We start from the raw sequence: 13,200 nt of genomic DNA on the forward strand, positions 1-13,200 counted from the left end.
TTAGATGTGACTCTGAAGAGCCAATATCCCAAACCCCTCCTTTAAAGTGATACGGTCATTTCAAATTATGACCAAAACTCGCTATACGGCTCCCCCCACCTGACTTTCTAATACGGTCACCGTGCCCCACCCTGTTTGTTTACATTCTCGTGAGCTCAGTAAGCACTAAGTCTCTCCATTTTGTCTGGAAACTCCAAAATTTCAAATGTTTTTAAAAGTTATTTCATATTTTATATATACTCTGATAATTATACTTATGTATACCTGTACCTAAATAAACTTACATACTGTGCTGGCATGCAGGTACACATTAAAATTGGTAAGTGTCTTATGTCTCCAGTCATATTAGTAATGATAATAATAATCATCGAGTCTTATGTCTCCAGACGTCATATTAGTAATGATAATAATAATCAAGTGACGCCATATTAGAAATGATAATAATAATAATAATCAATACTCACCGAGTCTCATTTAAATGTCGTATATTACGTTAATATACACATTTTCATTAATCCATCTATGATATTTTTTCAAAATTATATAATAAACACGATGCATAACATATAAATAAGATAAATACACCCCACAGTAGAATAAATAAACATAAATGTGAGATGTGGTAGCAGACGACTTGCACAAGTGACGCCATATTAGAAATGATAATAATAATAATAATAATCACCGAGTCTCATTAAATGTCGTATATTACGTTAATATACACATTTTCATTAATCCATCCATGATATTTTTTTCAAAATTATATAATAAACACGATACATAACATAAAAAGATGATAAATACACCCCACAATAGAATAAATAAACATAAATATGAGATGTGGTAGCCAGATAACTTGTACAAGTGATGGCAAGAATAACATTTTCTCTAATCTAACATAAGAGAAAATGTGTTACTGGGGGTAACTGTAGAAAATTATTCCTTTCGTATGTATGTAAGTAAGTTTATTCAGGTATACACAAATACAGTTACATAGATTATCATACATAACAACATATGTGTAGAGAACCTAGGATAACCCAAAAAAGTCAGAGTGACTTATTTCCATTGCCTTCACTCAGAGCATCATTTCTTCTCAAAATGATGTTACATGAGAATGGGAGTGTTCTTCTTTATTTATTCTACCGTATCAATGTAGAGACAACCTGTACACAATGTAACTTGTACACAAACCAGACGTGTACAAAACTTAGCTTCGCCTGGTTTGTTTACATAACTCTGCGCCTGTCCTCTCTCATGTACTCATTATTTCTCTCTCTCATTTATTCGTTTTTTATCTCATTTACTTACTCCTGACCCTACATTAAGACTACAAATATTTTAAGGTAAGTAATGAGTGAACTGTATATACATTTTATCGCTCTGGGATGCTTAAATATCATAGAATAATATGTGTGGGTGGGGTGGCCTGGTATGGTAGCCTGGCTGACTACATACATACCACACTTGATTTCTTACAATAAATACTACTTGTCTCACCCTAGATTAAGACTATAAATATTTTAAGGTAAGTAATGAGTGCACTATGTGTGTATTGATTACTATAAATATTTTAAGGTAAGTAATGAGTGCACTTTTGTATTGTACTTTTTTATTGTTTTTTGATGCCTGGTTCTATTGCTAACTTAATATATGTTAGTGTAAACTTGTTATCTAGTGTTTGTATGCATTTATAAGTGGAAAAAAAGGGTGTTCCACTTTACGGCGGCTTTACGGCGGTAGCCTTTCCGCTTTACGGCGGTAGCCTGGAACCTAACCTGCCGTATAAGTGGGGCCTTTGACCTGTACCGTGTTTGACGTATATATACTCATAAATTCTAGCGGCTTCAAATCAAGCAGGAGAAAGCTGGTAGGCCCACATGTGAGAGAATGGGTCTGTGTGGTCAGTGTGCACCATATAAAAAAAATCCTGGAGCACGCAGTGCATAATGAGAAAAAAAAAACTCCGACCGTTTTTTTTAATTAAAATGCCGACTTTGTGGTCTATTTTCGTATAGTATTTATGGTTGTATTCTCGTTTTCTTGGTCTCATTTGATAGAATGGAAAACATATTATAGAAATAGAGGTGATTTTGATTGATTTTACTATAAAAAGAACCTAGAAATGGAGCTCAAAGTAGGGGAAATGTTTGATTTTTGCCAATGTTCAAAAGTAAACAAATGATGTCATTGTCCAATAAATGTCCAACTAGCCATTCTAATATGCAGTCATGAATGGGTTGATGTTATTTATACAATTATTACAGTATTGCAGTAGTCTGCATAATAGTAAATCTTCTATTTTTTGTTTGAATAAAAATTCAAAATAGAAAGCAAGAGTAATATCAGAGGGGCCTGGAGACATGACTGATGAACAAAGAAAATGTTATTTTAGAGCCAGGAATGTCTGCATTGTTCATTCTGGACCTTATTTTGAAATTGTCATATTTTTTAATTTTCGTGAAATTGGCCAAATTGCAAATTTCTGACCACATTATTGGGTAGTTGAAATCGGTAAATGGGCAGTTTCTTGTACTCAATCGATAGAAAAAATGGAGTTCTAAAGAAATAGCTATGAGTTTGGTCGACTGGAACAATGGAATTAGCCGAAAATAGGGCTCAAAGTGGGTGAAATTGCCGATTTGTAAATATCGCCGAGGTCGCTAACTTCGCGAGAGCATAATTCCGTCAGTTTTCCATCAAATTTCGTTTTTTTGGTGTCATTACAATCGGGTAAAGATTCTCTCATTTCATAAGAAACCCACCGAGGCAGGGTGACCCAAAAAAGAAAGAAAATCCCCAAAAAGAAAATACTTTCATCATCATTCAACACTTTCACCACACTCACACATTATCACTGTTTTTGCAGAGGTGCTCAGAATACAACAGTTTAGAAGCATATACATATAAAGATACACAACATATCCCTCCAAACTGCCAATATCCCAAACCCCTCCTTTAAAGTGCAGGCATTGTACTTCCCATTTCCAGGACTCAAGTCCGACTATATGAAAATAACCGGTTTCCCTGAATCCCTTCACTAAATATTACCCTGCTCACACTCCAACAGATCGTCAGGTCCCAAGTACCATTCGTCTCCATTCACTCCTATCTAACACGCTCACGCACGCTTGCTGGAAGTCCAAGCCCCTTGCCCACAAAACCTCCTTTACCCCCTCTCTCCAACCCTTTCGAGGACGACCCCTACCCCGCCTTCCTTCCCCTATAGATTTATATGCTTTCCATGTCATTCTACTTTGATCCATTCTCTCTAAATGACCAAACCACCTCAACAACCCCTCTTCTGCCCTCTGACTAATACTTTTATTAACTCCACACCTTCTCCTAATTTCCACACTCCGAATTTTCTGCATAATATTTACACCACACATTGCCCTTAGACAGGACATCTCCACTGCCTCCAACCGTCTCCTCGCTGCTGCATTTACCACCCAAGCTTCACACCCATATAAGAGTGTTGGTACTACTATACTTTCATACATTCCCTTCTTTGCCTCCATAGATAACGTTTTTTGACTCCACATATACCTCAATGCACCACTCACCTTTTTTCCCTCATCAATTCTATGATTAACCTCATCCTTCATAAATCCATCCGCCGACACGTCAACTCCCAAGTATCTGAAAACATTCACTTCTTCCATACTCCTCCTCCCCAATTTGATATCCAATTTTTCTTTATCTAAATCATTTGATACCCTCATCACCTTACTCTTTTCTATGTTCACTTTCAACTTTCTACCTTTACACACATTCCCAAACTCATCCACTAACCTTTGCAATTTTTCTTTAGAATCTCCCATAAGCACAGTATCATCAGCAAAAAGTAACTGTGTCAATTCCCATTTTGAATTTGATTCCCCATAATTTAATCCCACCCCTCTCCCGAACACCCTAGCATTTACTTCTTTTACAACCCCATCTATAAATATATTAAACAACCATGGTGACATTACACATCCCTGTCTAAGACCTACTTTTACCGGGAAGTAGTCTCCCTCTCTTCTACACACCCTAACCTGAGCCTCACTATCCTCATAAAAACTCTTTACAGCATTTAGTAACTTACCACCTATTCCATATACTTGCAACATCTGCCACATTGCTCCTCTATCCACTCTATCATATGCCTTTTCTAAATCCATAAATGCAATAAAAACTTCCCTACCTTTATCTAAATACTGTTCACATATATGCTTCAATGTAAACACTTGATCTACACATCCCCTACCCACTCTGAAACCTCCTTGCTCATCCGCAATCCTACATTCTGTCTTACCTCTAATTCTTTCAATTATAACCCTACCGTACACTTTTCCTGGTATACTCAGTAAACTTATTCCTCTATAATTTTTACAATCTCTTTTGTCCCCTTTCCCTTTATATAAAGGGACTATACATGCTCTCTGCCAATCCCTAGGTACCTTCCCCTCTTTCATACATTTATTAAACAAAAGTACCAACCACTCCAACACTATATCCCCCCCTGCTTTTAACATTTCTGTCATGATCCCATCAGTTCCAGCTGCTTTACCCCCTTTCATTCTACGTAATGCCTCACGTACCTCCCCCACACTTACATTCTGCTCTTCTTCACTCCTAAAAGATGGTATACCTCCCTGACCAGTGCATGAAATTACTGCCTCCCTTTCTTCCTCAACATTTAAAAGTTCCTCAAAATATTCTCGCCATCTACCTAATACCTCCATCTCCCCATCTACTAACTCCCCTACTCTGTTTTTAACTGACAAATCCATACTTTCCCTAGGCTTTCTTAACTTGTTTAACTCACTCCAAAATTTTTTCTTATTTTCATTAAAATTTCTTGACAGTGCCTCTCCCACTCTATCATCTGCTCTCCTTTTGCACTCTCTCACCACTCTCTTCACCTTTCTTTTACTCTCCATATACTCTGCTCTTCTTATAACACTTCTGCTTTGTAAAAACCTCTCATAAGCTACCTTTTTCTCTTTTATCACACCCTTTACTTCATCATTCCACCAATCACTCCTCTTTCCTCCTGCCCCCACCCTCCTATAACCACAAACTTCTGCCCCACATTCTAATACTGCATTTTTAAAACTATTCCAACCCTCTTCAACCCCCCCACTACTCATCTTTGCACTAGCCCACCTTTCTGCCAATAGTCGCTTATATCTCACCCGAACTTCCTCCTCCCTTAGTTTATACACTTTCACCTCCCTCTTACTTGTTGTTGCCACCTTCCTCTTTTCCCATCTACCTCTTACTCTAACTGTAGCTACAACTAAATAATGATCCGATATATCAGTTGCCCCTCTATAAACATGTACATCCTGGAGCCTACCCATCAACCTTTTATCCACCAATACATAATCTAACAAACTACTTTCATTACGTGCTACATCATACCTTGTATATTTATTTATCCTCTTTTTCATAAAATATGTATTACTTATTACCAAATTTCTTTCTACACATAGCTCAATTAAAGGCTCCCCATTTACATTTACCCCTGGCACCCCAAATTTACCTACTACTCCCTCCATAACATTTTTACCCACTTTAGCATTGAAATCCCCAACCACCATTACTCTCACACTTGATTCAAAACTCCCCACGCATTCACTCAACATTTCCCAAAATCTCTCTCTCTCCTCTACACTTCTCTCTTCTCCAGGTGCATACACGCTTACTATAACCCACTTTTCACATCCAATCTTTATTTTACTCCACATAATCCTTGAATTAATACATTTATAGTCCCTCTTTTCCTGCCATAGCTTATCCTTCAACATTATTGCTACTCCTTCTTTAGCTCTAACTCTATTTGAAACCCCTGACCTAATCCCATTTATTCCTCTCCACTGAAACTCTCCCACCCCCTTCAGCTTTGTTTCACTTAAAGCCAGGACATCCAGCTTCTTCTCATTCATAACATCCACAATCGTCTCTTTCTTATCATCTGCACAACATCCACGCACATTCATTCAGACAATTTTCTTCTTCTTATTCTTTTAGTTTAGAAGCATATACGTATAAAGATACACAACATATTCCAAACTGCTAATATTCCTTTAGAGTGCAGGCATTGTACTTCCCATTTCCAGGACTCAAGTCCGGCTATGTACTATATGATATAATTATCAAATAGTACAATTTTAGACGAATTTAAAATATTCACAAATACTAGAGATGATACCAAATTTTTTGCCAATACTAATACTATCAAAATTAGCTGACACTGATATTTTGGCACAACCCTGACAAATACTGTACCTTGTAATATTTTAACTAGTCAGATCCCATTATTTGCATATTTGTTTGGTAAATATTGCTAAAGAAATTTTTTTTTCTCCTCTTAACACTTGCGACTATCTTCCAAGGTAGGGGTAAAAAAAAAAAAAAAAAATCACCATCACTCATTCAATCACTGTCTTGCAAGAAGTGTGCTGACTTCATGGAGCATTTGACTGTTTAGAGGAGAGGTGAGGATGCTGCAATTTAGAGTGCTGCTACTGCACTTCCCAATTCTTAGAGTCCAGATTAATATTTTCATGAATGTTACTTGCTCAAGCTCCAACAGCATGTCAAGCCCTAACCATTTGACTCCATTCACTCATGATCTAACGCTTGCACAAGCCTGATAGGGTATAGGTTCCCCTCACTCTTTACACGTGGTGACCGTATTTCTACCAGTAATTTGTTACATGCAGCATAGATTCTTGCTTAAGCTATCACCAACGGCCAAAACCACAAAGGATTCACAAAAAGTCTCATGCTAATAGTCAACAGCATCTCACGAGGAGGACATGATCATTTTTATGTAGATGAGACAGCCAGGGATTTAAATACTAGATTTCAGAAACACATGTATGCATATGGAGTCCATGACACACGATGCATACATGATCACCACATCATGAATTAGAATCCAGCAAATCTTGTTTACCAAGAAAGCAACAAATCTAAACAGGGCTGCCAATATACATCTCACTAACACCACAAGTAAAATAAGAGAAATGTGCACCTTATCAAAACCAACTGAACACACAATTTTGAATCAACATAGGTAATATAATCTCATAACCTGATCCCCCAGACCCAGACCTCGCCCAGTATTATCTAACCTCCAGACATGAGCCTCACCTATGCTCAACATCACCTAATTTTCATATGATGCTGATTTTGTGCTCCCTGCACTTGATAGCCTTCAGTTTGGTGAAATGTCATGCAAGTTAAGGGTTTTGTTATCCAAACAAGGAGCGGTGGCTAAAGCTCCCACTTCAGACACGGAGGGCCGGGTTCGATTCCCGGTGGGTGAAAATATTTCGACACATTTCCTTACACCTGTTGTCCTGTTCACCTAGCAGCAGGTAGGTACCTGGGTGTTAGTCAACTGGTGTGGGTCGCATCCTGGGGGACAAGATTAAGGACCCCAATAGAAGTAAGTTAGACAGTCCTCGATGACTCACTGACTTTCTTGGGTTATCCTGGGTGGCTAACCCTCCGGAATTAAAAATCTGAAGAAAATCTTATCTCTTAAGTATTCAAGAGAAGGTAATCTTAATAAAATTTTTAATAATGATACAAGACAGGTAAAAATGCATTTCTGAAACTGCAGTTATGCAGTGTATATATGAGATAATCATCTAGACAAACATTAAAATGTAAAAGATTTGAGTAATAAGAAATTAAGACATTTTATACAGCTACGGTTTAAGTGATGAATTAAAAGTCAATCATCAGAGCAGAAAGTGAGAGTGGCAGACTAACCACACTGCCTGGAGATCTTGATGCTCAGTCAAGTACTTCGTAATATGGTCACGTGAACCTGTTAGAATATTGATAACTCCTCCAGGAAGGTCTGATGTCTCCAGAACCTGAAAAGACATTGTATATCATAATTAAAAAAAGAGACTGTAAAAATTATAGAGGAATAAGCTTACTGAGTATACCAGGAAAAGTGTACGGTAGGGTTATAATTGAAAGAATTAGAGGTAAGACAGAATGTAGGATTGCGGATGAGCAAGGAGGTTTTAGAGTGGGTAGGGGATGTGTAGATCAGGTGTTTACATTGAAGCATATATGTGAACAGTATTTAGATAAAGATAGGGAAGTTTTTATTGCATTTATGGATTTAGAAAAGGCATATGATAGAGTGGATAGAGGAGCAATGTGGCAGATGTTGCAAGTATATGGAATAGGTGGTAAGTTATTAAATGCTGTAAAGAGTTTTTATGAGGATAGTGAGGCTCAGGTTAGGGTGTGTAGAAGAGAGGGAGACTACTTCCCGGTAAAAGTAGGTCTTAGACAGGGATGTGTAATGTCACCATGGTTGTTTAATATATTTATAGATGGGGTTGTAAAGGAAGTAAATGCTAGGGTGTTTGGGAGAGGGGTGGGATTAAATTATGGGGAATCAAATTCAAAATGGGAATTGACACAGTTACTTTTTGCTGATGATACTGTGCTTATGGGAGATTCTAAAGAAAAATTGCAAAGGTTAGTGGATGAGTTTGGGAATGTGTGTAAAGGTAGAAAGTTGAAAGTGAACATAGAAAAGAGTAAGGTGATGAGGGTGTCAAATGATTTAGATAAAGAAAAATTGGATATCAAATTGGGGAGGAGGAGTATGGAAGAAGTGAATGTTTTCAGATACTTGGGAGTTGACGTGTCGGCGGATGGATTTATGAAGGATGAGGTTAATCATAGAATTGATGAGGGAAAAAAGGTGAGTGGTGCGTTGAGGTATATGTGGAGTCAAAAAACGTTATCTATGGAGGCAAAGAAGGGAATGTATGAAAGTATAGTAGTACCAACACTCTTATATGGGTGTGAAGCTTGGGTGGTAAATGCAGCAGCGAGGAGACGGTTGGAGGCAGCGGAGATGTCCTGTTTAAGGGCAATGTGTGGTGTAAATATTATGCAGAAAATTCGGAGTGTGGAAATTAGGAGAAGGTGTGGAGTTAATAAAAGTATTAGTCAGAGGGCAGAAGAGGGGTTGTTGAGGTGGTTTGGTCATTTAGAGAGAATGGATCACAGTAGAATGACATGGAAAGCATATAAATCTATAGGGGAAGGAAGGCGGGGTAGGGGTCGTCCTCGAAAGGGTTGGAGAGAGGGGGTAAAGGAGGTTTTGTGGGTAAGGGGCTTGGACTTCCAGCAAGCATGCGTGAGTGTGTTAGATAGGAGTGAATGGAGACGAATGGTACTTGGGACCTGACGATCTGTTGGAGTGTGAGCAGGGTAATATTTAGTGAAGGGATTCAGGGAAACCGGTTATTTTCATATAGTCGGACTTGAGTCCTGGAAATGGGAAGTACAATGCCTGCACTTTAAAGGAGGGGTTTGGGATATTGGCAGTTTGGAGGGATATGTTGTGTATCTTTATATGTTTATGCTTCTAGACTGTTGTATTCTGAGCACCTCTGCAAAAACAGTGATAATGTGCGAGTGTGGTGAAAGTGTTGAATGATGATGAAAGTATTTTCTTTTTGGGGATTTTCTTTCTTTTTTGGGTCACCCTGCCTCGGTGGGAGACGGCCGACTTGTTGAAAAAAAAAAAAAAAAAAAAAAAATTAAAAAAAAGTACACAACATATTAAGAGTACTTTTTTTAACACTGGCTGTTTCCCAGTGAGATAGAGTGACTCAAAAAATAAACACTTTCACCATCATTCATTCCATCAATTTTCATACTAAGAAAAAAAAAGACATGCAACAAATTATCAATCAAGAAGTTAAAGCTTCTGCCCTCAGGAAGAGGGCCGGAGTGTTGGAAAAAAAAAATACAGTGGACCCTCGGTTATCGGCTGTAATCAGTTTCAGAAGGTCGGCCTAAATCCGAAAATCGAATTATTATTTCCCATAAGAATTAATGTAAATACTATTAATCCATTTCAGACATTCAAAAATATTAACAAAAAAATTTTTTTTAAAGATTAACTATAGTTTTATATACACAAAACAATGAGAACTAAATAAAATGACAAAAAAGAAATGGATAAATGAACATTTAACATCACTTTTACCTTTACTGAAGAATATTTGGCACTAATATCAACTCTACGGCTTATTTATCTATCGTAATTCATCTAATATGACATAATAAGCAATATTAATAACATAGAAACATGATATATACTGTAGAATGAATAAAATATGTCATTACATATGTGGCTAGTGGTGGTGTGGTGGTGGTTGTTGGGTTTACATGGCAACAACATTGGAAGAGTTTTGTGTTGTCCTTTTTCTATCGCTTAACTTACTTGCTACACTGTTAATGCTACACTTTATCGCTGGCTGGCGTTTTAGTCTTTATCGACTCCTGCTGCTTTAGTGTGGTATATATCGTAGAATCACTGAAGAAGGCACATTCTCCCCTCTCTCTCAGCCCTTTACAAAAGGGCTAGCACTACGAACTTACCTTCTTTGGGCCCATGGTGGCTTATTTTGCAGCTGCACTCAATCAATAACCACAAAAAACAATGGATTATAGCAAAATGTTTGGATGAATGCATGGAGGCTTTCTCACACCCAGACTGACTCATGAACGCGGTGGAGAGGCGAAGCTCCGAAATAACAGCCGATAACTGGGACAGAATTTCAGCCAAAAAAGGGGGCAAAAACTGAATTGGCCGATATCCAGAATGGCTGATAACTGAGGGTCCACTGTACATGTGTAAGTTGTACTGTATACATAGAATGGGCAATATAAAATTATGATTTTGGTGACTGAATATACTAGACTACCTTATAGCCCAGTCCTTTTTATGACTGGTAATATACAGAACTTTTTATGTGCTCTGTAATACTGAATTCTGATGCATCTGAATACAGAACAGTAGGTTATTTCCAATAAAACCTACCTGGTATAGAGACAAGGCTACAGTTGGATACTTCTCACTTGGCACTACCACTACAGCATTTCCACGAGCAACTGCAGGAGCAACAAGAGAGACAAAACTTAGGAGAGGAGCTATATCAGGACATGCCACACCTATTATTCCCACTGGCTCATGAATCTTCAGTACAGTGCCATACAGCTGGGTTTCTTGAACATCACCACCATATTTGTCACAAAAAGCTGCCCAGTGAAAGAGTCTAGCCACTGTAGCATCCACCTCCTGAGCAGCAGTTTCTGTACTCTGACTTGTCAGTGCTACCAAGTGATCTATAAACTCCTGACGTCGCTGCTCCAGATTTTCAGCCCAGTAAAAGAGAATTTGAGACCGATTAAATCCAGTTCGTTTCTCCCATGCAGGTTGTGCCTTGCTTGCTGCTTCTGCTGCATTGCGAACATCCTTTCTGAAAATAAAAGATCAAATTTTATACACTTATTACCATAGTACTGCATACAGTACTTTATATGATTCTTTTTAACACTTAGCCACTTCCCACCGAGGCACGATGACCCAAAAAGAAAGAAAAATCTTTCATCATCCTTCAACACTTTCACCACCACTCATACATAATCAATGTCTTTGCAGAGGCACTCAGAAATGACAGTTTAGATGTCCCTCCAAACTGCCAGTTTCCCAAACCCCTCCTTTAAAGTGCAGGCATTGTACTTCCCATTTCCAGGACTCAAGTCCGGCTAACCGGTTTCCCTGAATCCCTTCACAAAATATCTGATATATCTTTACTAAAATGGGACTAAATTTTAAAATGTTATTCATCATAAGATTGTGTTAATTTATTATTCATGTTGATAATTCCAAAATAGTTTGTTAGTTTTTTCACTGCTTTTAGTGAACTTCTAATTGGTCATTCTACCTCTTCATCTTTTGTCTTCTAGTTTTAATAAATTCAGTTATCTCTTAACAAATAAAAAATTCTACCTTGAACTCTATAGGCTGAATCTATCCAAATAGTATATATTAACATTTTGCAATAATTCTGATCCATCTATTTTGCTTAAAAAATTGGCATTTACAATTAAAATAATTTTATTGACTTTGGTATATAATTTATATAAATTAGAAAATTATTTGAGCAAGCCCTGATCCTTGAGGTACTCCCTGGTGACCCTGCCTCAAAATGGCATATACATGTATTGTACAACTGTACAATATGGGCACATGTCTCTGTACATATAAAGTGGACCCCCGGTTTTTGTCTGGTGCGGAAATTGTACAATTCGGATTTCAAGAACTTTTTTTGGTGAAATTTTTCCCTGGGCTTCGTACATCCATTTGAGAATTGTCCGTATCAGATGTGTCCACCCGCCTGGGACGCCGCTTCTCATGCATACCAGACTCAAGTCTGCCTCTGTCTCTCGTTGAGTTTGCAATACTCCGCACGTTCATCCACTGTTTTTTTGTGCTTGTTTATCGATTGCAACTGTGCAATAAGCCACCATGGGGCCAAAGAAAGTTCAGAGTGCCAGCCCTTTGGTAAAGAAGGTGAGAAACACAATGGAATTCAAGAAAGAACTCATAGAATGAGTTGCAAAGTTTTGTGGAGAAATATCACTACCACCATCTGCAAAGGTAGAGGGTGGTAGTGATGATGGTAGAGGGTGGTAGTGATGGCAGTAGAGGGTGGTAGTGATGGAAAACAATCGAAGATGTTGAGAAGTTGCTGTTGGTGTGGATCAACGAAAAACAGTCAACGGGAGATAGTGTTGTGGAGGCGATAATTTGCGAAAAGGCAAGGCAATTGTATGCGGATCTTGTAAAGAATATGTCAACAAGAGTCTTCAATAAAGGTAAAATTGTACACAAATAACCCGCACATAGAAGAGAGGAGCTTACGATGACATTTCGGTCCGACTCGGACCATTTACAAAGTCACATTAATGAGAAGGAGAGGAGGAAGGGTATGTATAGGCGGCGGCGGCGGTGGTAGTAGTAGTAGTAGTAGTAGTGGTGGTAGTAGTGGAGGAGGAAGTTAGTAGTAGTGGGGAGGTAGTAAGAGTAGGATTGGCCCCTCCTACTCTTACTACCTCCCCACTACTACTTCCTCCTCCTCCACTACTACTACTACTTCCACCACCTCCTGTCTATATATACCCTTCCTCCTCTCCTTGTTAGTGCGACTCTGTAAATGGTCCAAGTCAGACCGAAACATCGTCATAAGCGCTTCTCTTCTATGTGCGGGTTATTTGTGTATCATTCCAGTCAGGGTATTGTGCCTTTTTTTTGTTATTTAAGGTAAAACTGATTTAAATGTTCATTTATCCATTAAAATTAATGCT

Source organism: Cherax quadricarinatus, chromosome 59 (genome assembly GCF_038502225.1).
Source record: "Cherax quadricarinatus isolate ZL_2023a chromosome 59, ASM3850222v1, whole genome shotgun sequence".
In the NCBI taxonomy this organism is placed as follows: Eukaryota; Metazoa; Arthropoda; class Malacostraca; order Decapoda; family Parastacidae; genus Cherax; species Cherax quadricarinatus.